Raw genomic sequence first — 26,218 nt, forward strand, 5'->3', positions numbered from 1 at the left:
CCGAAGCGCCCATTTTTGCGCTGCTGGGATTCCCCTGAGGCTCCCCTCCATGGGAAACCCCACCTCCGGACTTCCGTTGCCAGCGAAGTGCCCGTTTTTGCGCTGCTGGGATTCCCCTGAGGCTCCCCTCCATGGGAAACCCCACCTCCGGACTTCCGTTGCCAGCGAATCACCTGTTTTTGCGCTGCTGGGATTCCCCTGAGGCTCCCCTCCATGGGAAACCCCACCTCCGGACTTCCGTTGCCAGCGAATCACCTGTTTTTGCGCTGCTGGGATTCCCCTGAGGCTCCCCTCCATGGGAAACCCCACCTCCGGACTTCCGTTGCCAGCGAAGCGCCTGTTTTTGCGCTGTTGGGATTCCCCTGAGGCTCCCCTCCATGGGAAACCCCACCTCCGGACTTCCGTTGCCAGCGAAGCGCCTGTTTTTGCGCTGTTGGGATTCCCCTGAAGCATCGCAAAAACACGGAAGTCCGGAGGTGGTGTTTCACATGGAGGGGAGCCTCAGGGGAATCCCAGCAGCGCAAAAACGGGCGCTTCGCTGGCAACAGAAGTCTGGAGGCGGGGCATCCCAGTGGCGGCGGCTTGGGTTTGTAAGGTGAAAATAGTTTGGAAGAAGAGGCAAAAAAATCTTAAACCCCGGGTTTGTATCTCGAAAAGTTTGTATGACGAGGGGTTTGTAAGACGAGATATCACTGTATATATATATAATAATACATCCAGAAGAATCCTTTCATTTTCAGCCTCAGTTTGCATCCGAGGGAGGAATGGCACATCATTTTTGGTATGAGATCGTATCTTTCGCCAGCCATCAATGAATAAAAGGGCTCTCTGTTTTGTGTGTGTCTCTCCCTGTGTGTTATGGACAGAGGAAAAAAATAAGCATTTAATGAAAGACAGACAATCCATCATTCTTTTTCTAAAAAATATAATTTTTATAACATTTATTTACATTTAAAAACAACATTGGAAAAGAAAGTGAATCACCGACTTTACAAACAGTAAAACTAACAGTCTGACAGTCTCCAAATGGGTGAACCGTGCAGTCAGGCGGCAGGGAAAGCAAGTAGGATGCTTGTCTGCATAGCTAGAAGTATAACAAGCAGGAAGAGGGAGATTGTGATCCCGCTGTATAGAGTGCTGGTGAGACCACATTGGGAATACTGTGTTCAATTCTGGAGACCTCAGCTACAAAAAGATATGGATAAAATTGAACGGGTCCAAAGACGGGCTACAAAAATGGTGGAAGGTCTTAAGCATAAAACGGATCAGGAAAGACTTCATGAACTCAATCTGTAGAGTCTGGAGGACAGAAGGGAAAGGGGGGACATGATCGAAACATTTAAATATGTGAAAGGGTTAAATAAGGTTCAGGAGGAAAGTGTTTTTAATTGGAAAGTGAACCCAAGAACAAAAGGGCACAATCTAAGGTTAGTTGGGGGAAAGCTCAGAAGCAACGTGAGAAAATATCATTTGACTGAAAGAGTAGTAGAGGCTTGGAACAAACTTCCAGCAGACGTGGTTGGTAAATCCACAGGAACTGAATTTAAACATGCCTGGGATAAACATAGATCCATCTTAAGATAAAATACAGGAAATAGTACAAGGGCAGACGAGACGGACCATGAGGTCTTTTTCTGCTGTCAATCTTCTATGTTTATATGTTAATGAAATGAAGGACCAGGGGAGACAGGATAGCAGCCTTCCAGTATCTCAGGGATTGCCCCAAAGAAGAGGTAGTCAAGCTATTCTCCAAAGCCCCTGAGGGTAGGACGAGAAGCAATGGGTGGAAACTAAACAAGGAGAGAAGCAACTTAGAACTAAGGAGGAATCTTCTATGTTTCTAGTATTGTTTTATCGCTTTTGTTATTGAAGTTTTAGTTTTCATTATTAATTTTATTTATTCACAGTGACATAAATGTTTCGTTTATTTACTTTTTTACTTAAATTTTTTCATCTTCTTTTTCATTGTAAAAAAAAACTGGTCACCTTACTGTCTGTATTGCTAACAAGCCCAGGATGTGACTTTATCCACTGAATTCCTCTGTCTTTTGAATCCTATCCGGGCCGCTTGATTTACATCTGACCTCCTTTTAGGACACTCGGCAACACCCTGAAGCCGCTCGCATTTGCTGGAACAAATTGTAATTTCACATCTCCGGAGATGCAGTTTGTTGCACTTCTGGCTTGCCAAGAATGAGATACTTCACATTCAACCTTCACTCCTCCACTCGAAGCAGAAGACCCTACGAGACTAGACTATCAATCCTGGGCCTAGAAAGCCTAGAACTAAGACGCCTTAAACAAGATCTAAGTACATTGTCCACAAGATCATAAGCTGCAACGTCCTGCCTGTCGGCGACTACTTCAGCTTCAACCACAACAGCACAAGAGCACACAACAGATTTAAAATTGTGGAGAGGAAACAAAAGTGTAACACAGACAATGGGTTCACACAATCTGCATGTTTAAAACGTGCCGCGGTTTAACAAGAGGAATTTGGCCTGTTGAGCAAATACATCACTAAGTCTTTCTCGGATGTGATATTTTGCTGACTGTGCTGTTCGGGCTCTCATAATATTTATATAACACGGAACCAAATATCATGCGGTCTCATACTTGCAAAACTTTTGTATACACATTTGATGGTTGGTTTTTTTTTGCTATGTATATAAAATAAACAGATGGTTTTATTTATAATGCAGTCAACATCAGGGAGATAACGCTGCTCCGACTGTTACAAAAATGAACAATTGAAAATTAAATAACGGTTAAGCTGCACAAAGGCAATCAAAGTTATAGAAATTGTTTTATACATATACGCCTGTAAACTGACACACATACTTACATATGCCTATTTCCAGGAGACCGTGAGTTCTACTCCCGCCTTAGGCATGAAAGCCAGCTGGGTGACTTTGGGCCAATCACCAGGAGTTTGGGAATTCTAGTCCTGCCTTAGGCATGAAAGCCAGCTGGGTGACTTTGGGCCAATCACCAGGAGTTTGGGAATTCTAGTCCTGCCTTAGGCATGAAAGCCAGCTGGGTGACTTTGGGCCAATTTCCAGGAGACCGTGAGTTCTACTCCCGCCTTAGGCATGAAAGCCAGCTGGGTGACTTTGAGCCAATCACCAGGAGTTTGGGTATTCTAGTCCCGCCTTAGGCATGAAAGCCAGCTGGGTGACTTTGAGCCAATCACCAGGAGTTTGGGAATTCTAATCCTGCCTTAGGCATGAAAGCCAGCTGGGTGAATTTGAGCCAATCACTAGGAGTTTGGGAATTCTAGTCCCGCCTGAGGCATGAAAGCCAGCTGGGTGACTTTGGGCCAATCACCAGGCGTTTGGGAATTCTAGTCCTGCCTTAGGCATGAAAGCCAGCTGGGTGACTTTGGGCCAATTTCCAGGAGACCGTGAGTTCTACTCCCGCCTTAGGCATGAAAGCCAGCTGGGTGACTTTGAGCCAATCACTAGGAGTTTGGGAATTCTAGTCCCGCCTGAGGCATGAAAGCCAGCTGGGTGAATTTGATCCAATCACCAGGAGTTTGGGAATTCTAATCCTGCCTTAGGCATGAAAGCCAGCTGGGTGAATTTGAGCCAATCACTAGGAGTTTGGGAATTCTAGTCCCGCCTGAGGCATGAAAGCCAGCTGGGTGACTTTGGCCCAATCACCAGGAGTTTGGGAATTCTAGTCCCGCCTGAGGCATGAAAGCCAGCTGGGTGAATTTGAGCCAATCACTAGGAGTTTGGGGATTCTAGTCCCGCCTGAGGCATGAAAGCCAGCTGGGTGACTTTGGCCCAATCACCAGTAGTTTGGGAATTCTAGTCCCGCCTTAAGAGCAAAATTCGATTGGATGACTTTGGGCCAATCATAGGAGACCCTGAATTTAAGTCCTGCCTTAGGCATGAAAGTGAGGTAGCTACTTGCCTCAGTCCATCCCACCTCACAGGGTTGTCGTTTGGGGGAAAATAATAGGAGGAAAGACCATTGTTCAATAGGATCACTGCCTTGAGTTATTTATATTTATTTATATTTAATTGGATTTGTATGCCGCCCCTCTCCAAGGACTCAGGGCGGCTCATGGCATATACAAAAAAACAGAAAACAGTAATGAACAATCCAATTTTTAATACATTAAAACAATCCTTAAAATTCTAATTAAAAAAAATATCATTACAATTCACATTATAAAAATAATAAAAGCAGTATACAGAAATATATATGCAAATATATATTTACCGGCAGAGGTAAAACGACACTGATGCAATGATAAACTCCTAACTTTATAATTCACCGTTTCCCAAACCTGGTAAATTTACCAACAATAGGGTAAAAGTAGTTCAGGTTTTTTGGTAAGAAAAGACATGTTTTTCTTTACTACCGGTTCTGTGGGCATGGCTTGGTGGGCCTGGCGGGGGAAAGATTCTGCTGCAAAATTATTATTATTATTATTATTATTATTATTATTATTATTATTAATTGGATTTGTATGCCGCCCCTCTCCGCAGACTCGGGGCGGCTAACAACAATGATAAAAAACATGTAACAATCCAATTTAATAAAACAACTAAAAACCCTTATTATAAAAACCAAAAATACACACAAACATACCATGCATAACTTGTAATGGCCTAGGAGGAAAGAATATCCTAACTCCCCCATGCCTGGCGACAAAGGTGGGTCTTGAGTAATTTGTGAAAGACAAGGAGGGTGGGGGCCGTTCTAATCTCTGGGGGGAGTTAATTCCAGAGGGCCGGGGCCACCACAGAGAAGGCTCTTCCCCTGGGGCCCGCCAAACGACATTGTTTGGTCGACGGGACCCGGAGAAGGCCAACTCTGTGGGACCTTATCGGCCGCTGGGATTCGTTCTGGATGTATTCTGGCCCAATGCCATGTAGGGCTTTAAAGGTCATTGCCAATACTTTGAATTGTGACCGGAAACTGATCGGCAGCCAGTGCAGGCCACGGAGTGTTGTAGAAACGTGGACGAATCTAGGAAGCCCCACGATGGCTCTTGCGGCCGCATTCTGCACGATCTGAAGTTTCCGAACACTTTTCAAAGGTAGCCCCATGTAGAGAGTGTTGCAGTAATCGAACCTCGAGGTGATGAGGGCATGAGCGACTGTGAGCAATGACTCCCTGTCCAAATAGGGCCGCAACTGGTGTACCAGTTTCCACCCTACTCTGGGGCCAGACAGAGGTGGTAATTGCCGTGTCTCCAAACCACTCCAAATTTCTGCAACCGCTTCTCCAGAACCTGCTGGGTTTCACCTTGGTTGCTGTCTCATTTTTTGCTAATAAGGGTTGCAACCCTGAGCAGTGGATATGGCTAAACACCCTCTCGACACCTGCTCGCAGCCCCTTCCATCAATCAGCTATCAAATAGGTCCGGTGTGAAGGACTTTGATAAAGGTCACTGAGACACGGGTTCTGTCACCGGATCTCATGAGAACCGAGCTGCGAGAGAAACCAAGACAGGGGGGGAAAAGTAATAACTTTATTTATGACAGTTTGGGATTGAATTTGCAAAAGCGGTGTGCAGCCCGCAAGGAGGGATAACCGACAAGGCCTCGAGTGTGCAATTGTGCGTTCAAAGGATGTTATTTAGTTATTTTATTTGCTGATTAGATTTTATTAGACTTTTTAAAATCCCACCTCTCTTATATTTTGTGAATATAATAATGATCATAGTAGTAGAAACATAGAAGATTGACGACAGAAAGAGACCTCATGGTCCATCTCGTCTGCCCTTATACTATTTCTTGTATTTTTATCTTAGGATGGATATATGTTTATCCCAGGCATGTTTAAATTCAGTTACTGTGGATTTACCAATCACCTCTGCTGGAAGTTTATTCCAAGCATCTACTGCTCTTTCAGTAAAATAATATTTTCTCATGTTGCTTCTGATCTTTCCTCCAACTAACATCAGATTGTGGCGCCTTGTTCTTGTGTTCACTTTCCTATTAAAAGTAGTAGTAGTAGTGGTAATAGTAGTAGTAGTAGTAGTCATCATCATCATTCCGTTAATATACCTATTGTCCCTGTCCTAATGTTCCCATGTACTGATAACCATCTCATGTATCCCATGTACACATGCTTATACTTTTACTGTAATCTTATATATGCTTGACAAAAATGAATTAAATAAATAAAATTTAAAAAAACAAAATCATGTTAAGGATGTTATTGATTATTGCTGTATTGTTACTACAGCAGTGATGATATAACCTAGGTGGGTAATGAGACGTCTGGGGGGGAAAAGGCGCGTCTTATAAGTGTGATATGAGTAATCAACAATAAGTGTTGATTACTCATATCAAAAGGGGAGCTGCAGGCTTTCTAAGCGAAATGTGGGGTGGGGGGTGGAAATGATAATAATAATTTATTAGATTTGTATGCCGCCCCTCTCCGAAGATTCGGGGCGGCTCACAACAACAATAACAAAACAGTGCAAATCTAATAGTTAAAAACCCACTATCATTAAAAACAATCGATACTACACAATCATACCATACTCAAGTCCTACTTGTCAGAAGGGGGTGCATTAATGATGCAAGAAAACACAGGAATTAGAAATACTGTACTTAGAGTACTTCAGCTTCAACCACAACAACACAAGAGCACACAACAGATTCAAGCTTAATATTAACCGCTCCAAACTTGACTGTAAAAAATACGACTTTAGTAATCGAGTTGTTGAAGCGTGGAACTCATTGCCGGACTCCGTAGTATCATCCCCAAACCCCCAACACTTTACCCTTAGACTATCCACGGTTGACCTCTCCCGATTCCTAAGAGGTCAGTAAGGGGCCGTACATAAGTGTATCAGCGTGCCTTCCGTTCCTTGTTCTAATGTTTTTCTCTTACTAGCATCATGTATGTAAACATTGTTATATCTTTGTATACCACCAATAAGTACTTGACAAAACAAACAAATAAATAAAATAAATAAATAAATAAAACTTCTTTGGAACTCCAGGTTGAAGAATTTTATTTTATTTATTTGTTTGATTTTTATGCCACCCTTAGACTCTCCTTAGATTTTATTAGAGCAGCTGATCTCCTGCCTGTTCCCAGGTTCAATTTCCAAGGCAACACCCAAGGACGGGCGGCTTACACACCCAAAATAATGGTGACGAGTTTCTGACCCTCCAGCTGTTCTCCTGCCTGGACAACCTCACCCAGCTAGTTCCTGCTGCTTCTACTCTGAGATTTTAACAGTGCGATTCCAGCCTAGATGCGACTCCTTGAAAAAATTAATGCACCTTAATTCATGTCTCCATTAGCAAATTGATCGCTAGATTAGATCTTTCCTTCGCTCACCTGGAAAATTGACCGGTGTGCTTAAACGACCTTTGCATTCCTTGCGTTTCTTGATAGGAAAGTAAACATTTTCAGGGTTCAAAAAATTATAAGAAAGGGTCTTATTTTGGGGGAAACACAGTATCTACCTACCTATCTACCTACCCACCCATCCGTCCATCTATCCATCCATCCTTTTTCCCCCAAAATAAAACACCCCCTGATAATAAGACCAATTGGGCTTTTGAGTGCATGGCAATAAGGTCCAGTGCTTCTTTCTTTTTCTTTCTTTCTTTCTTTCTTTCTTTCTTTCTTTCCTTCCTCCATCCATCCATTATCTATGTACATCACTCTCTCTCCATCCATCCATCAACCCACCTACCTACCCACCCATCCTGTTTTCCCCAAAAGAAAACACCCCCTGATAATAAGACCAATTGGGCTTTTGAGTGCAAGGCAATAAGTCCGAGTGCTTCTTTCTTTCTTTCTTTCTTTCTTTCTCTCTCTCTCCTCCCTCCCTCCCTCCATTATCTATGTATCTATGTACATCTCTCTCTCTCTTTCTGTCTCTCTCTCTCCATCCATCCATCAATCCACCTACCTACCCACCCACTCATCCTGTTTTCCCCAAAAGAAAACACCCCCTGATAATAAGCCCAATCCAGCTTTTGAATGCTTGGCAATAAGGTCAAGTGCTTGTTTCAGGATTCAGGATTCTGCATGCGCAGAAGCAAAAGTATCAGCGAAAGCCGCCGAAATCTCACTTGCGTGAGCATCTTCACACAAGATTTTGCTTGCTGAGCATGCGCAGAAATCTCATGCCGATGGGCGCCTGCCCACCGCCAGGGATGTGCACGACTGTGACGGTATCGGAGGCGCATTGGTAGCGCCAAAGGCGGCAGGACTTCTCAGCTTAGAATGCCACCTCTGGATGGAGGCCTATGGGGTTTCCTGCCTGAACAGGGGGTTGGACTAGAACGGTGTTGCCGAACCTTTTTCTCCTCGGGGGTTGAAACAACGTGCACGCACGCTATCGCGCATGCACAAGTGCCCACACTCATACTTCAATGCCTGGGGAGGGAGAAAACAGCGTTCCCCACCCCATGGAGGCTCTCTGGAGGCCAAAAACAGCCTGTTTCCCAACTTCTGGTGGGCCCAGGAGGCTCGGGTTTTACCCTCCCCAGGCTCCAAAGGCTTCCCTGGAGGATAAAAACACCCTCCCGCATCCTCCCGGAGGCTCTCTGGAAGCCAAAAATGCCCTCCCAGAGCCTCTGAGTGGCCGGCACACACCTGCACGTTGGAGCTGAGCTAGGGCGTGCCAGCAATCAATCAATATCGAGAATATAACTCATGCAAAGGATTATATTAAACAAATCTAAGCTACTGATATGAAATATTCTTAAGTGAGTTCATCTCCTTTGCATGCCACCCCAATATGTTCTATAAAACGCATACTCATCTGAACAGCCCTGACTATAAACTTAGCGGTTCTAGAAACTACCTATATATTTGTACCCCGAAGAAAATACGATAATTGTTTATTACAATCCCAGTGTATGATTTTGTCAAGTAGGGGCTGTAAATACTGAGGTCTTACTGAGGAATATAGTTTACAATTGAGTAGCACATGTGCAATGTCTTCTATTTCTGATGCACCGCAAATGCATGTTCACTCAAAATATGGTACTTGTGGCACCCATGCCATAAGTTCGCCATCACTGGACTAGAGGATCTCCAAGGTCCCTTCAAACGCCTATTATTCTAATTATTGCTGGCCTGCAGGGTGTGTCTTTCCTTTGCTCTGGGCCAGTCTCAGCCCTGGTTACTCCCAGCGTGCTCCTGCCCTGGGTGTGTTCGCACACACCTGCAATTTATTCTTGGAACCGAGGCTGTTTTCTCTCTTCCGGCTGCACCTTTGCCCCTGGATTCATCCTTCAAGGCGGTTCTTAGTCCTTGGCAAAGGACTCGGACGTAGCTTGGTGCAACACAGAAGATCGGTTGCGGCCCCTGGGACACACCGCTGCTTGTGAAGGTAGGTACCGTCTTCTCAGAGCTGACAAGCAGTGATGGGCTCCTATGGGTACCGTCAGGTACACAGAAACGGGAGCAAAATTTTGGTCAGGTACGCAGAAAGTTTTGAATTTTTTTCTTTTTCCCTTCTGGGCTCCTATCGCAGTAAATGAGGTAGATAATGTATATTTTGGTGTGCCTGTGTGTGTGTGTATTTTGAGATCATTTTTATTTTTTCCCCTTCTCCATCGCAAACCATACAATACAAAATACCCTCTCTTTTTAGTACAATACAGTAAAAGGTCATTTGACTAGTACATCATATCATAGTACACCGGACCAGATTATCTCAGGGACCGCCTTCTGCTGCACGAATCCCAGCGAACAGTTAGGTCCCACAGAGTGGATCTTCTCCGGGTCCCGTCAAGTAAAGAATGTTGCTTGGTGGGACCCAGGGGAAGAGCCTTCTCTGTGGCGGCCCCGGCCCTCTGGAACCAACTCCCCCCAAAGATTAGAACGGCCCCCACCCTCCTTGCCTTTCGTAAGCTGCTTAAAACCCACTTCTGCCGTCAGGCATGGGGGAATTGAGACCCTCTTCCCCCTAGGCCTTTACAATTCTATGCATGGTATGTATGTATGTATGTTTGGTTTTTTATATTAATGGGTTTTTAATTGTTTCTAACATCAGACTACTATTGTACACTGCTTTATTGTAGCTGTTAGCCGCCCCGAGTCTCCGGAGAGGGGTGGCATACAAATCAAATCAAATCAAATCAAATCAAATCAAATCAAATCAAATCAATAAATAAAATAAATAAACAAACAAACAAACAAACAAACAAATAAATAAATATATAATAACAAAAAATCATTAAGTCCGTTTAATGTCGGTATGAATACCTTTTTTTAAGCCCCATCTAATTTTGTCTTCTAATTTATTTCACCATTAGGCCCATTATCTTATAATTAAATTTCATTTTTTAATATTTCTCCAAATACACGGCTCAAAAAAAGTAAAGAACACACCCTAGATCTGAATGAATGAAATATTCTCATTGAATCCTTTGTTCTGTACAAAGTTGAATGGGCACAACAGCCTGTGAAAATTGATGGTCAATCAGTGTTGCTTCCTAAGTGGACAGTTTGATTTCACAGAAGTTTGATTGACTTGGAGTTATATAGTGTTGTTTAAGGGCTCCCTTTATTTTTTTGAGCAGTGTATTTAATACCAATCAAAACCTTTCTAGCTTCAACGTTAAGCCATAGTGCTTTCTTCATCTCTTTATACATTTGAATAAAGCTAAACACCCTTATTTAACCTATTAATACCAAAAACAAAGAAAAATAAAATAAAATAATAGTTTAAAAAAAGACAAATTAAATAGTTAAAAAAAAGACAAGCCCATTTCAAACTTCACACATGGCATATATAAACACAGAATTAAAGAGTATATTTTGGATGTTCAGTAATAGAGAGAGAAATTATATCTCTTTCGGGCGAGGAGAGGCCAGGCACCCTAACCCTTGATGTGAGTGACCTTTAAGCCAGGCACATGACCTTTAAGCCACCCCGTCACATGATCATGTGATGTGCCGGTGTCTGGAGGCTGTTGGGGCCTGGATGGGTGTCAACAGACTCAAACTCAACCCGGATAAGACGGAGTGGCTCCCAAGGATAATCCCATCTGTCCGTCCACCCTGGGGGGAGAAACATTGACCCCCTCAGAGAGGGTTCACAACTTGGCGTCCTCCTCGATCCAAGGCTCACATTAGAGAACCATCTTTCAGCTGTGGCGAGGGGGACGTTTGCCCAGGTTCGCCTGGTGCATCAGTTGCGGCCCTATTTGGACCAGGACTCACTGCTCACAGTCACTCATGCCCTCATCACCTCGAGGCTCGACTACTGTAACGCTCTCTACATGGGGCTACCTTTGAAGAGTGTTCGGGAACTTCAGATCGTGCATAATGCAGCTGCGAGAGCAGTCATGGGCTTCCCCAGGCATGCCTGTGTTACTCCAACACTCCGCAGTCTGCATTGTTTGCCGATCAGTTTCCGGTCACAATTCAAAGTGTTGGTTATGACCTATAAAGCCCTTCATGGCATCGGACCAGATTATCTCAGGGACCGCCTTCTGCCGCACGAATCCCAGCGACCGATTAGGTCCCATAGAGTGGGCCTTCTCCGGGTCCCGTCAACTAAACAATGTTGGTTGGCGGGCCCCAGGGGAAGAGCCTTCTCTGTGGCAGCCCCGGCCCTCTGGAATCAACTCCCCCCAGAGATTAGAACGGCCCCCACCCTCCTTGTCTTTCGCAAATTACTCAAGACCCACCTTTATCGCCAGGCATGGGGGAGTTAGGATATTCCTTCCCCTAGGCCATTACAAGTTATGTATGGTATGTTTGTGTGTACAGTGATCCCCCGGGTATTGCGATCCCGATCATTGCGAAATGGCTATATGGCGATTTTGCAACCTGGAAGTAAAAACACCATCTGCGCATGCACGCCCTTTTTTCTATGGGCACGCATGCGTAGATGGCGCCGGGCAGATCAGCTGCTGGGCGGCTTCCCTAGGTCTTCCCCCTCTTGCTGGCGGGAGGGCGAGCGGCGGGCATCAGCGAGGAGTTTCCCCACCGCCCACGCAAACTCCTCGCTGCCGCCCGCCCGCCCTTCGCCCGCCCACGCCATTCATTCTCGCCGCTTCCCAGCTGAGTCCTGAAGCGAATTGGCTTCAGGACTCAGCTCGGAAGCGGCGCGAGCAAACGGCTTGTCCGCCTCCTGCCTGCCCGCCCTTCGCCCGCCCACGCCGTTCGCTCGCGCCGCTTCCCAGCTGAGTCCTGAAGCCAATTCGCTTCAGGACTCAGCTGGGAAGCGGCGAGAATGAACGGCATGGGCGGGCGAAGGGCGGGCGAAGGGCGCGCGGGCAGGCAGGCGGCGGACAAGCCGTTCGCTCGCGCCGCTTCCGAGGAGTTTGCGTGGGCGGTGGGGAAACCCCAATCTTCGGCTCCTCGCGCATGTGCAGATGGTGTTTTTACTTCCGCAGCGCTACTTCGCGAAAAACCGGTCATTGCGAGGGGTCCTGGAACGGAACCCTCGCAATACCCGGGGGATCACTGTATTTTTGGTTTTTATAATAAGGGGTTTTAGTTGTTTTATTAAATTGGATTGTTACATGTTGTTTTTATCATTGTTGTTAGCCGCCCCGACGGCATACAAATCCAATAAATAATAATAAATAATAATAAATAATAATAATAAATCATCAAGCCACTCCCACCTGGTCACATGGCAGCAAGCCACACCCACAAAATAAGCCACGCCCACGGTATGGTAGTAAAAACCTTTGCAGCCCACTGTGCACAGTGCATTCTTGGATGGTGATACTTTAAGCTAGAGGGAGGAAACGACAGCTTCTTTTCTCACCTGTGGACTTCAACTCCCAGAATTCCTGAGTCAGCCTTCTCTAAGTCCCCGGGTAGCTCCAGATGCTTTCTCCTCTCTTTTTACTCGCCCTGGTGATGTTCCCTAGTTGGGTTCTGAAACGTCTGCGAGAGAACAAGCAAGCTCAGAGAACACCAAGGCAAGGCCCCCACCATCGTCTCCTCTTCCTCATCTTCCATTGTATTTTAATTAAATTAAATTAAAGTCACCACGAGAAGGGCAGCATAGAAATCTAATTAATAAAATAAATAAATAAATGAAATTAAATTCTTCCTCCTCCTCTCGATAAGCACTGATGATGTTACCTAGCTGGTTCATGAAACGTCTGTGAGAGGACAAGCAAGCTCAAGAGAGGAACAAGGAGCCCACAATCATCTCCTCTTCCTCTTCCTCCTCTTCCTCTTCCATTGGGATTGGGAGGCATAGAAATCAATTGAATGGAATTAAATTCCTCCTCCTCCTGTCGATAAGCAGTGATGACGTTGCCTAGCTGGGCCATGAAACGTCAGCGAGAGAACACGCAAGCTCAAGAGAGGAGCAAGGGCCTCACAATCCTCCTCTTCCTCCCTGCTTTCCACCACCTCCTCCCTTTCCTCCTCTACACAAACCTCCCTCTCTTCCAGCACTGATGATGTTGCCTAGTTGGGTCACGAAACGCCCAAGCTAAGAGAAACCAAGGACAGTGGTGGTATTCTACTGGTTTGCACTGGTTTGGGGAAACTGGTAGCAGCGGCAGTAGGAGACCAAACTGCCTTCTGGCCTCTGCCCATGCTCAGGAGACATCACCTTGGGAAGTGGTGATCCCCCCCACAAGCAAAGCCAATGAAGGCAAACCCCGCTTCTGCCTAGGATCAGGGCACTCTGCCCATGCTCAGAGCTGATCCTTCGACCCAGGATTTGGCACTCTGTCCATGCTCAGAGGCAAGGTCCCCCAACTAACAAAGGCAAACTTGCTTCTGGCCAGGATGAGGGGGGGCACTCTTCCCATGCTCAGAGGCCAGCCCCCCACCAACTAACAAAGGCAGACTCGCTTCTGGCCAGGATCGGGGCACTCTGCCCATGCTCAGAAGGCCCTGCAACTAACAAGCAAGGATCGCGGCACTCTGCCCATGCTCAGAGGCAAGGGCCCTAACTAACAAAGGCAGACTCCCTTCTGGCCAGGATGGGGCACTCTGTCCATGCTCAGAGGCCCGCCATCGAAAGCACGGAGCGCAGCAGAGCCGTTTTGAAGGCCGGCCAAGGCCAAGAGCAAAGCGGGCGCTCTGCACGTCCTCAGAAACCCGGCGGCTTTTGCAACCTGTGGCAGGAAGCGGCTCCCTCGCTCGCCAGCCCGCCTTCCTGCCTGCTTGGCCTGCCGCGAGGCGTGGCCGGAGGGGCCGCCTGCGAGGAGGAGCCGGTGCCGGTGGGCGGCCGAGGAGGAGGAGGAGGAGGAGGAAGGACGGGCTGCCGAGCAGCAGGCCGCCGGTCGTCGCCCGCACAAGCCGCCGCAGAAGCCGCTGCCCGTCGCGGGGTCCGCAGGGCTCCAGCACCAGCCGCGCCTCCCCACCCGGAGCCAGCCCAGCCTCCTTCCCGTCGCCCGCAGGAGAGAGGTACCGCGGCGCCCCCCCCAAAAAACCCCCCCAAGGGGAGGGGGTCTTTCTCCCCTCTCGGGCTGGGGAGGGGTCTCCCTTTATCCCCCCTTCCCTCTTTTACACTCCCCCTCCCAGTTCTTGGAGAACAACCTACGTTCTGTTTTCAGCTAATTGGGGTGGGGGGCTGCAGAGATCGACCCCCTCCTCTTTTTTCACTACTGGGGAGGGGGGGTGTCTTCCTTTACGTTCCCTAACCCCCCCTCCCACCGCCCCAGATTTAGGGGGGGGGGCTTTTCCAGCTTGGGAAGCAACCTCCCCCAACCTGCTTCCAATTAATTGGGGAGGGGGCTGCAGAGCACATCCCCCTCCTCTTTTTTCCCCTACTGGGGATGGGGGGGGGTCTTCCTTTACGTTCCCTAACCCTCACTCTCCCCCCCCCAAGATTTCAGGGGGGGGGGGCTTTCCCATCTTGGTTCCAATTAATTGGGGAGGGGGCTGCAGAGAACGTACCCTCCCTCCTCCTCCTCTCTTTTTCTGGGGAGGGGTCTCCCTTTACACTCCCTTCGTTCCAGATCTCGGAAAATGGGGGGAGGTTGCTCAGCCGGGGAAACAACCTTCTCTCTACACCCCCCCCCAAGTTTGCTTTCAGATAATTGAGGGGGGGGGCTACAGAGAACGACCCCCTTCTTCCCTCTCCTGATCTCTTTTGGGGAGGGGACGAAGGGAATGTATAGGGAGACTCCTCCCCAGAAGGGAAAAGCTCCCCAACCTGCTTCCAACTAATTGGGGAGGGGGCTGCAGAGAACGACCCCCCTCCTCCTCCTCTCTTTTTCTGGGGTGGGGTCTCCCTTTACACTCCTTTCGTCCTAGATCTCGGAAAGGGGGGGGGAGGAAGAGCCGGGGAGACAATCTTCCCACCCCCAGTTTGCTTCCAGCTACAGTAATTGGGGAGGGGGCTGCCTATAACGACCCCGTTTCCCCCCTCCTCTCCCTTCTGAGGAGGGGGTCTCCCTTTACCCTCTCTCCCACTATCATCCTAGATCTCGGAGATGGGGAGGGGGGTTGCCCAGCTAGGGAAGCAACCTCCCCCCCCTTTGCTTCCAGCTAATTGGGGAGGGGGCTGCCGAGAACGACCCTTTCTTCCCCACCTTTTTTTCTTTCTGGGGAGGGGTCTCCCTATACACTCCCTTCATCCCAGATCTTGGAAAGGGGTGGGCAGCTTGCCCAGCCGGGGAAACCAAACCCACCCCCCTTGCCTTAATTGGGGAGTGTGCTATCGAGGACGACCCCCCTCTTTCCTCCCTCCTGGGGAGGGGTCTCCCTTTTCACTCCCCCTCCGTCCTAGATCTCGGTTCGCTCAACCGGGGAAGGACCCCCCCCCCAGTTTCCTTTCATCTAATTGGGGAGGGGGCATCCGAGCATGACCCCCCTCCTTTCCCTTTTGGGGAGGGGTCTCCCTTTACTCTCCTAGATCTCGGAAAAGGGGAGCTTGCTCAGCTGGAAAAGGAACCCCCCCCCCCCAGTTTGCTTCCAGCTAATTGGGGAGGGGTCTCCCTTTGCACTCCCTTCCCCCACCGTCCCGAATTTTGAAGGGGGGGCACTGTCTTTCCCATCTGAGAAAACAAAGCCCCCGCCTGCTTCCAGCTAATTGAGGAGGGGGCCTATCGAGGATGACCCCTCCTCTTTTCCCCCTCTCTCCCTCCTGGGGAGGGGGCTTCCTTTTCACTCCTTCCCTCCGTCCTAGATCTGTTTGCTCAGCCGGGAAAGGACCCCCCCAGTTTGCTTCCAGCTAATTGGGGAGGGGGCTTCCGAGAACGACCCCCTGCTTTTCCTTTTGAGGAGGGGTCTCCCTTTGCCTTCCTCCCAGATCTCAGCAAGGGGGGGGTGCCCAGCTGGGAAAGCAACCCCCCCTTTCCTTCCAGCTAATTGGGGAGGGGGCTTCTGATGATGACCCCCCTCCTTTTCCCTTTGAGGAGGGGTCTCCCTTTACTCTGCCTTCCTCTCATATCTCAGAAGGGGGGGAGTTTGCCCAGCTGGGAAAGCAACCCCCCCGTTTCTTTCCATCTAATTGGGGAGGGGGCTTCTGAGAACGACCCCTTCTTTTTCTCCCTTCACACTCCCTTTCCCCGTCCCAAATTCGAAGAGGGGGGGGCTGCTTTTCGCATCCGGGCAAACCAACCCCCCCCGCCTGCTTAATTGAGGAGGGGGGCTGCCGAGAACGATCCCCCTCTTTCCCCCCTCCCCCCCCCACGTGGGGAGGGGTCTCCCTTGACGCTTCCTTCCCCCACCGTCCTAGATTTCGGGGCGCTTGCCCAGCCGGGGAAGAGACCCCCCCCTCCCGAGTCCTCGGAGAGGGGCGGCCTACAAATCTAATAAATTATTATTATTATTATTATTCCAGCCTGCTTCTAACTAACTGGGGAAGGGGCTGCCTAAAAGCCCCCCCCCTCTTTTCTTTCCCCTTCCTTCCTTTCTTCCCCGGCGGCTGTTTTCCCTCCTCTTTTTCTCTCCGCCTCAGCAAATGGCCTTGTTGTTCCCTCAGCGCGCCGCCTTCTCCAACCGGGCGCCCTCGGCAGGCGCCGGTCGGGCGGGAACGGCTCACCTAGAGTGGCAGCCGCTGTTTTGGGGGGCGCGGGGGGGGGGGCGCGACGAGGATTTATATTTCTTCAGTTTTTTTTCTTTTTAAAAAAGGCCCCCTCCCCTTGCTAAGACCCTGTGGGGGAACAATGACCTGATTTGCAATGGGCGCCTGAGGAATCTTAGAGAGAGCGAGAGAGACCCTTCCCACCTATTTCAGCCATTTGTGAGGAACATTCGCCATTTAAACGACTAGGGAATTTTTTTCTCCCTCACATCCTCTTTCTAAGGATTCAAATTGAGGGGTGGGATATTGAGTCCCTCATTCAGCTGGGCTGATATTGTCTCAAACCCCCCCCCCCCTTTAAAAAAAACCCCACATTTGGAATAATACTGTGTTCAGTTCTGGAGACCTCACCTACAAAAAGATGTGGATCAAATTGAAGGGGTCCAAAGACGGGCTACAAAAATGGTGGAAGGTCTTCAGCATAAAACTGGTCAGGAAAGTGAACCCAAGAGCAAGGGGACACAATCTGAGGTGAGTTGGGGGAAAGATCAGAAGCAACGTGAGAAAATATTATTTTACTGAAAGAGTAGTAGATGCTTGGAACAAACTTCCAGCAGACGTGGTTGGTAAATCCACATTTACCATGCCTGGGATAAACATAAATCCATCCTAAGATAAAATACAGGAAAGAGTATAAGGGCAGACTAGATGGACCATGAGGTCTTTTTCTGCCTCTATGTTTCTATGTTTCTATGTCCATCATTCAGCTGGGCTGAAATTGCATCACTCCCCCCCTTTAAAAAAAGATCTGGAGGATTTTGGGGGGTCTTGTCCCCCTCAGTGCCCCCTAAATTGGGGAGGTGAGCAAAAAAAAATTGGTGGGTTAGAATTGGATCATTTTTTGTCAAGTGGACCAGGTGTCCCCACTCGACCACCTTCAATTTCAGTGAAACTTTGTACATATATTCCTTAGGGTATAAAACTGATCGGATGCAAAATTGTAGGTCCATATCCTAAAATTTTTCACACCTCAGTTTTATACTGTAAGGAACATACTGTATGTGCAAAGTTTCATTGAAATTGAAGGTGGTCAAGTGGGGACATCTGGTCCACTTGTGTTCTCGGCAAACACCCACTCCCCTTATTCTGAGGTCAGCTTGGTGCAGTTCAAGTGCTTTCTTTCTTTTTTTGGAAAAAATAATTTTTATTGAACTTTTTTTTTTTTTGAGTTCAAAACAGATGGAAATTCATACAGTTTCCTTCTTTGCAGCGGCTAAGACATTTCAGGTTTCACGATTTTATCTTTTTCTGTTTTCTAACTCTGCACATTTCTGTTATATCTATAGAATTCTATTCCTGTACATTTCTATTATATCCGTAGAATTCTTTTTCTATACATTTCTATTATATCCATAGAATTCTATTTAGAATAGAATATCAGAGTAGAGTAGAATAGAATAGAATTCTTTATTGGCCAAGTGTGATTGGACACACAAGGAAATTGTCTTTGGTGCATATGCTCTCAGTGTACATAAAATATACATTTTCCATACATATTTCTATATGTTTTTATTCTACCCATGTAACACATATTGCTATATGTTTTTATTCTACCCATACAATTCACTATTCTATTTATACCTCCGAGACCGCCCCGAATCTTCGGAGAGGGGCGGCATACAAATCTAATAAATTGAATTGAATTCTGCCGCACCTATAAAGCCCTTCATGGCACCGGACCAGGGTATCTACAAGACCACCTTCTGCTGCACGAATCCCAGCGACCGGTTAGGTCCCACAGAGTGGGCCTTCTCCGGGTCCCGTCGACTAAACAATGTCATCTGGCGGGACCCAGGGGGAGAGCCCCGGCCCTCTGGAACCAACTTAGGACTGCCCCCACCCTCCTCGCCTTTTGTAAGTTATTAAAAACTCATCGTTGTCGCAAGGCATGGGGAAACTAACACCCCCCACCAATTGTCAAGGCTGGTGAATGGTTTGATTGGTTGTGTGATTATTTTATTTTATTATAAGGGTTTTAAATTGCATTTTAAAATTGGATTTGTACACTGTTTATGCTGTTGTGAGCAGCCCTGAGTCCTCGGAGAGGGGCGGCATACAAATCTAATATATTATTATTATTATTATTATTATTATTATTATTATTATTATTATTATTATTATTACTATTATTATTTTTATTATATGCATCATATGGCATTGTACTCCATTCCTACCCTTCTTTTCTATTTCCCTTATGATTGTTTGTGTTTGGCACCATTAGTAACTCCTTCAAGTGCTTTCATTGACAATACACAAGTGTGTATTTATGTGACTTGAGAGGCATGAGAATGTTGGCATTGTCTCTTCTTGTTGGGTGTGCTGGTTTGTCTATGGGTGTACAAAGCTGTTGGCTGCTAGGGGCTACATTTGCACAGGTGTGGAATTGCATCTGGCTTCTTTCTCTCTCCTTTTGTTTTCAAAGGATATTTCTATTCTCTTGCTAGCCTCAGTTTCCCCCTTCCAGGATTTATTTCCTGGGCAATAGATAACATGTCTGAATGTGTTTCTCCTGTTGTGACACATTTCCCAGCTCTTTCCCGGAGAAGGCAATCTCTTTGATCCTACTTATTTATGAATTGCCCCTTAATATTGATATTTCCCCACAAGTTTCTCCCCATAATATTGATATATCTCCCCCCAAATGTCACAAAAGGAAGCTACAACAGACAGCCTGCCTCCGAACTTTGAAATTCTGTTGGAATAACAAAAAAGCATTTAAACCCAAAATTGGAGAAAAATATTTATCTCTCTTCTATTCTTTCATTGATATGTTCTATTCCTATATCTTCTCTTCTCTTCTTCCTTAGATATATTTTACTATGAGTATCTCCTCTATAACCTTCATCATGTATTTTACTATGTGTATATACCCACTAAAATCCTCATTGTGTATTTGGACAAAATCAATCAATCAAATAAATAAATAAAGTACTGTTTTGAATGGAGGCTGGTAGGCGAGGATTCGGAGGCAAAGGTTGAAATAAAACAATATATGGCAATAAATAGAATTTTTGGAAATTCTTGGTGACAGAACAATAATGGTGCTACAGATCACAAAAGGGTCCCCCCCAACGCTTGCAGCTTTTTTTAGCTGCCTACCCAAAATTGCAAAGATTGAATCCATCCTGGTTGGATGAACGTGTCAAATTGCTGATTGGGGTTCCTTTCAAACTTTCCTTGCATTTTTTATTTTATTAATTATTATTATTATTTTCAGCTATGTCTTTTTTTGCAGGATGGAAGGATGGGGAGAAAGGAATTTGCAAACAAAATCTTTGCTCTTTGGCTGTTCCTCCTCCTCTTCCTCCTGCTTTTTCCTCCTCTTCCTCCCCCTTATATGAGGGGAGGGGACATCATTGCTGGTTTTAACTGCCTCAATCTGGCTCTCTTTGTGTTGAGCAAGTGTGCTATCTGGGGCTCCCCTAGTGTTTATGTGTCGGTGGAACCGTTCCAGAAAAAGCAACTCGCTGGTTAAAAACTGCTGAGGTCCATAAAGAGAAGCTTCATTCAGTTTAATGGGGGTGGGTGGGGGGGAGTGAGACAGACAGAGCGAGAGAGCGATTGGGCTTCACGAGAATGTATACAGTAATAGAATTCATTCTTCTTTATTGGCCAAGTGTGATTGCACGCACAAGGAATTTGTCTTTGGTGCACGTGCTCTCAGTGTACACAAAAGAAAAGATACATTCGTCAAGAATCACGGGGTGCAACAATTAATGATTGTCATAGGGTACAAATAAGCAATCGATCAATATGAATATAAATCGTAAGGACGCAAGCAACAAGTTACGGTCATACAGTCATAAGTGGGAGGAGATGGGTGATGGGAACGATGGGAAGACTAATAGAATAGAATAGAATAGAATTTTTATTGGCCAAGTGTGATTGGACACACAAGGAATTTGTCTTGGTGCACATGCTCTCAGCGTACATAAAATGAAATATACATTTGTCAAGAATCATGTGGTACAACACTTAATGATTGTCATAGGGGTCAAATAAGCAATGAAGAAGCAATATTAATAACAATCTTAGGATATAAGCAACAAGTTACAGTCATACAGTCAACATGGGAGGAAAAGGGTGATAGGAATGATGAGAAAAACTAGTAGAATAGAAGTGCAGATTTAGTAGAAAGTCTGACAGTGTTGAGGGAATTATTTGTTTAGTAGAGTGATGGCGTTCGGAAAAAAACTGTACTTGTGTCTACTTGTCTTGGTGTGAAGTGCTCTGTAGCAAACTGAGGAAACAGTTTGTGTCCAGGATGCGAAGGGTCCATAAATATTTTCACCGCCCTCTTTTTGACTTGTGCAGTATACAGGTCCTCAATGGAAGGCAAGTTGGCAGTAATTGTTTTTTTCTGCAGTTGTGATTCTCCTCTGAAGTCTGTGTCAGTCTTGTTGGGTTGCAGAATCAAACCAGACAGTGATAGAGGTGCAGATGACAGACTCAACGATTCCTCTGTAGAACTGTATCAGCAGCTCCTTGGGCAGTTTGAGCTTCCTGAGTTGGCGCAGAAAGAACATTCTTTGTTGTGCTTTTTTAATGACATTTTTGATGTTTTTAGATATAGTAGAACCTAGAAATTTGAAGGTGTCTTACTGTGGATACTGTGTTGTCTGGTATTGTAAGAGATGGTAGAATGGAAGGGTTTCTCCTAAAGTCTACCACAATTTTTAAAAGTTTTGAGTGTGTTCAGTTCCAAATTGCTCTGGTCACAACCACAAGGCGAGATGTTCAACCACCTGATTGTATGCATTTCCATAGTTGTCTGAATGAGACCAATCACTGCAAACTCCAGTAGTTTAACAGATGAATTGTTTGAGATGCAGTCATCTATAGAGAGAAGTGGTGAGAGTACACAGCTTTGGGGGGCCTCTATGCCAATTTTACAGATCTGATATGATTTTTCCTAGCTTTACCTACTGCTTCCTGTCTGTTATAATCGAATAGAATAGAATTTTATTGGCCAAGTGTGATTGGACACACAAGGAATTTATCTCGTGATCCACTTACAACTGTGTTCAGGTACTGTTAGCTGATTTAATTTAGTTAGAAGAATGAGTGGTATGTTGGTATTGAATGCTGAACTAAAGTCAACGAAGTGGACCCTTGCGTGGGTCTTTGGAGATTCAAGATATTGCAGAGCCATATTAACAGCACCATCTGTCAATCTATTTGCTCCGTATGCAAATTATAAGGGGTCTAACAGTGGGTCTGTGATGGTTTTCAAGTGGGACATCATTAACCTTTGAAAGGTTTTCGTAACTACACATGTTAAAGCAACTGGTCTTTAGTCATTCAACCCCTTGATGGAGGGCTTCTTCAGCACTGGGATGATAGTGGAGTGTTTGAAGCAAGAAGGAACATGGCATATCTAGTGAATGATTTCTTTTAAAATTTGGGGGAAGATGGGGGCCAATTGGTCAGCACAAACTTTTAAGCAAGAAAGAGTTATCTGGGTCTGGAGCTTTTCTTAGCTTCTGTCTCTGAAATAGACCTTGCACTTTCTTTTCTGATCACCTAGGGTTGTAAACCCAGTGGAATAAGGTCAGGTTTTGGAGGTTTGGCTATTGTTAGTGTCATTCCTTCGATTCTTAGCAGATGGTCTCGTGAGTATGAAATCCATGGAGAATTGCAGAGAATAATAGAAAATAAACAGGCGTCAAATCAAAATCACGTGAAGTATTAGAACAGCTTTAGAAAGCATTAGTAAGGCTACACCTGGAAAATATTGCATCCAGTTTTGGTCACCACATTATAAAAAAGATGTTGAGACTTTGGAAAAAGTGCAAAAAAGAGCAACTACGACCATGAAAGGCCTCTAGTATCTTAGTATGATCCTTCATTACGTTTAAAATAGGAAATAATCATTATTATTATTTATTAGATTTGTATGCCGCCCCTCTTTGCAGACAGTATGTTTTTACCCATAAATGCTTTAATCGTTTTAATCATTATCTGGAACTGAACTTTTACAGCAATGAAAGAAATTTGAGCTCACTTCTCAGCAATGAGGACCCAAACCTCTTTCGCTCAAGTAAACTAAAACAATGATTTTGATAAGATACACAAACATAAACACTTCCCAACGTAAAAGGATGGATATTTATCCAACGCACAGAAAAAAAAGATTTGATTGGCCATTTGGCCAATTAAACATTTCTAAAACATTTTGTGAGTCCTCGGAGAGGGGCTGCATACAAAGCTAAAATAATAATAATAATAATAATAATAATAATAATAATAATAATAATAATAATATGATGATGATGATGATGATGATTATTATTATTATTATTATTATTATTATTATTATTATTATTATTAAAAGGAACAGAAAAACTAAGGAAGGAAGAGATCCCAGAACAGTGTCAATTAACTTTTTAAAATTCTCAAACCTGGAGTGGCACCCTTAGTCAGGAAATGTAGCTGGGGCCTTGCATCAGCAAAACAAACAAATTTCAGCCAAAACAAAGCAGAGAAGAAAAGAGACTTGAACTTTCTTCTCTTTGGCAGAAAGCAGAAGTTAAAATGAAATTACGCAGTGTGCAAAGAAGCCGAGAACAAATTGTGTTTTTTTCTCTTATCACCACAACAAATTCAAAAGGGAATTTAAAAAAAAAAAATTCCTCATTTGCAAATCGCAAATATCTTTGCAGCCAGACATTGGCTGTTGCCAGACTTTCATTTAATTAATGAATGCGTGATTTAATAATAATAATAATAATAATAATAATAATAATAATAATAATAATAATTTATTTAGATTTGTATGCCACCCCTCTCCGAAGACTCGGGGCGATTCAACTAATTTAATTAGATTAGATTAGATTAGATTTATTGGATTTATATGCCGCCCCTCTCCGCAGACTTAGTTGAATTAAAGAATTGGTTTGATCTTAGAAAATCTGGAAAAAAATATTCCCAAAGAGTCAAAACAATTAAAACAGTAAAAAAAAAAAAGGCAGTCTGGACTAAAACAATGAGAATAACAAATGGCACAGACAATGCAAAAAAGAATAATAATAATATTTTCCAGTTGAAAGAAACAGATCAAATCAGAAGTTCTTTTCTGCTCCCTGGAAATTTCCCGTCTATTGCAAACTAAAGTGTTTTAGCATTACTTATTTCTTGGCTACTACAACACAACAACATCCTAATGACATTTAAAAAGAGTAGGCAGACAGTCTGACATATTTTCCTTGCGGTTTCATATCTTGAGTGAATCCCGTTCTGCAAATCTAAGTCAATTCCATAACTTCTAATAATGAGACTGAATAGAGCTGAATACCTGAGTAGCTGAAGAAGAAAATACAAATACTCCTTGAATTACGACAGATAAGAACCGGGTGTTCAAGATTTTTTTGCCTTTTCTTAAGAATCGTTTTCTACTTAAGACCCCGAGCCCGGAAAAATTTCCCAGGAAATTTAAGAGCGTCATGAAGGCCCAGCCAGTTGCCTGCCATTCCCCCTTTAATCCTGGCCATCTAGGGCTTTTTGGGCTGCCAGAGGAGCCTTTCGGTGGTGCTTAAGGAGGCTTTGGCACTCCATAGCGAACGAAGCGTTTTCCTTTCTCTGGGCGCTTGGAGATGGAATAAACCTCTGCCAGCGCCCAGAGGAAAGAAAACGCTCCCTTCGTTCTGGGCAGCGACCGTCCTCCTTCTCCTCTTCCTCCTCCTCCTCCCACCCAAATTCCGAGCTTTTATTTCTTTCCTAATGGGTTTGCATGCATTATTTGCTTTTACATTGATTCCTATGGGAAAAATTGCTTCTATTTACAAACTTTTCTACTTAAGAACCTGGTCACGGAACGAATTAAGTTCTTAAGTAGAGGTACCACTGCAGTGTTCCCTCTAATTTTTTGGGGTGGGTGGGCGGAAAAGTATAGTGTCTGAGCGGCAGTCCCTTTGGGACTGGGCGGCACGGAAATAATAAATAAATAAATAAATAAATAAACAAACAAACAAACAAACCAAAAACCCACCCTGTTTTGCCTCAGAGAATTTCAAAATAAAATACTGTACTGTGTGTCTATAACAGTGAGCTCATAATAGGGCAACTCTATCAATATCAAAATGCCACTTAAATAGCTGAGCTAGTTTCAAACTAGATTTTGATTTTCTTTCTCTCTTCCTTACTCCCATTCTTTTTCTTTCTCTTTTCCTTCCTCTCTTTTTTCTATCTGTTTCTCTCTCTTCCTCTCTTCCTCTCTCTCTCCTTCCCTCTCACTCTTTCCCCCTCGGCTTCTGGGCAGGTTTGGAAAACTCTGAGTTGATGATGATTTTTAAGTGAGCGATTGCTCACTGCTCAGCTTAGAGGGAACTATGTACCACTGTATGGAATATTTCATTTCATTCATTTTTCATTTTATTGGATTTGTATGCCACCCCTCTCCGTAGACTCGGGGCGGCTAACAACAGTAGTAAAAACAACATGCGACAATCCAATACTAAAGAAGCTAAAACCCCTTATTTTAAAAGCAATCATACATACGAATGTACCATACATAAATTGTGGAAGCCTAGGGGAAAAGAATATCTTAATTCCCCCATGCCTGTCGACAGAGGTGGGTTTTAAGGAGCTTGCGAAAGGCAAGAAGGGTGGGGGCTATTCTAATCTCTGGGGGGAGTTGGTTCCAGAGGGCCGGGGCCGCCACAGAGAAGGCTCTTCCCCTGGGTCCCGCCAAACGACGTTCTTTAGTTGACGGGACCCGGAGAAGGCCCACTCTGTGGGACCTAATTGGTCGCTGGGATTCGTGCGGCAGAAGGCAGTCCCTGAGATAACCTGGCCCGGTGCCATGAAGGGCTTTATAGGTCATAACCAACACTTTGAATTGTGACTGGAAACTGATCGGCAACCAATGCAGACTGTGGAGTGTTGGAATAACAGTGTTGGAAGGGACCTTGGAGGTCTTCTAGTCCAACCCTGCTCAAGCGGGAGATTTATTTATTTATTTATTTATTTATTGGATTTGTATGCCGCCCCTCTCCAGAGACTCGGGGCGGCTAACAGCGACAATAAAACAGTGTACAATAGTAATTTGGTATTGATGATTAAAAATTATTACTGTACTATTTCGGACAAATGGCTGTCTCCATTTACTCCTTAACCTTAACTGAACTGCTGTTTCTTTCTGCTATTTATTCTGAACTGAATTACTATTTCTTTCTTTCCCTACCGTGTAAGGGAATACAGAAACTTATTGTGCGTTTTTTTCCACCCCTGGGAAAGAGACAGTGTCAACATAGTTCATGT

The 26,218-nt window shown here is 45.1% G+C and overlaps 1 protein-coding gene across 2 annotated transcripts in view; it reads left to right on the plus strand.

Annotated features, from left to right (window-relative positions):
* The first annotated feature begins 13,974 nt into the window (after positions 1-13,974).
* The window catches only part of SMOX (spermine oxidase), a 45,225-nt gene continuing 32,981 nt past the window's right edge, over positions 13,975-26,218 (plus strand). Inside the window, exon 1 of one of the 2 annotated variants that reach the window (XM_070756868.1) lies at positions 13,975-14,334. The gene's annotated coding sequence lies outside the window, so the exon portion shown is untranslated. The remainder of the gene's footprint in view (positions 14,335-26,218) is intronic. The other variant, XM_070756867.1, reaches the window with a different exon arrangement.

Source organism: Erythrolamprus reginae, chromosome 7 (assembly GCF_031021105.1).
Source record: "Erythrolamprus reginae isolate rEryReg1 chromosome 7, rEryReg1.hap1, whole genome shotgun sequence".
Taxonomy (NCBI): domain Eukaryota; kingdom Metazoa; phylum Chordata; class Lepidosauria; order Squamata; family Dipsadidae; genus Erythrolamprus; species Erythrolamprus reginae.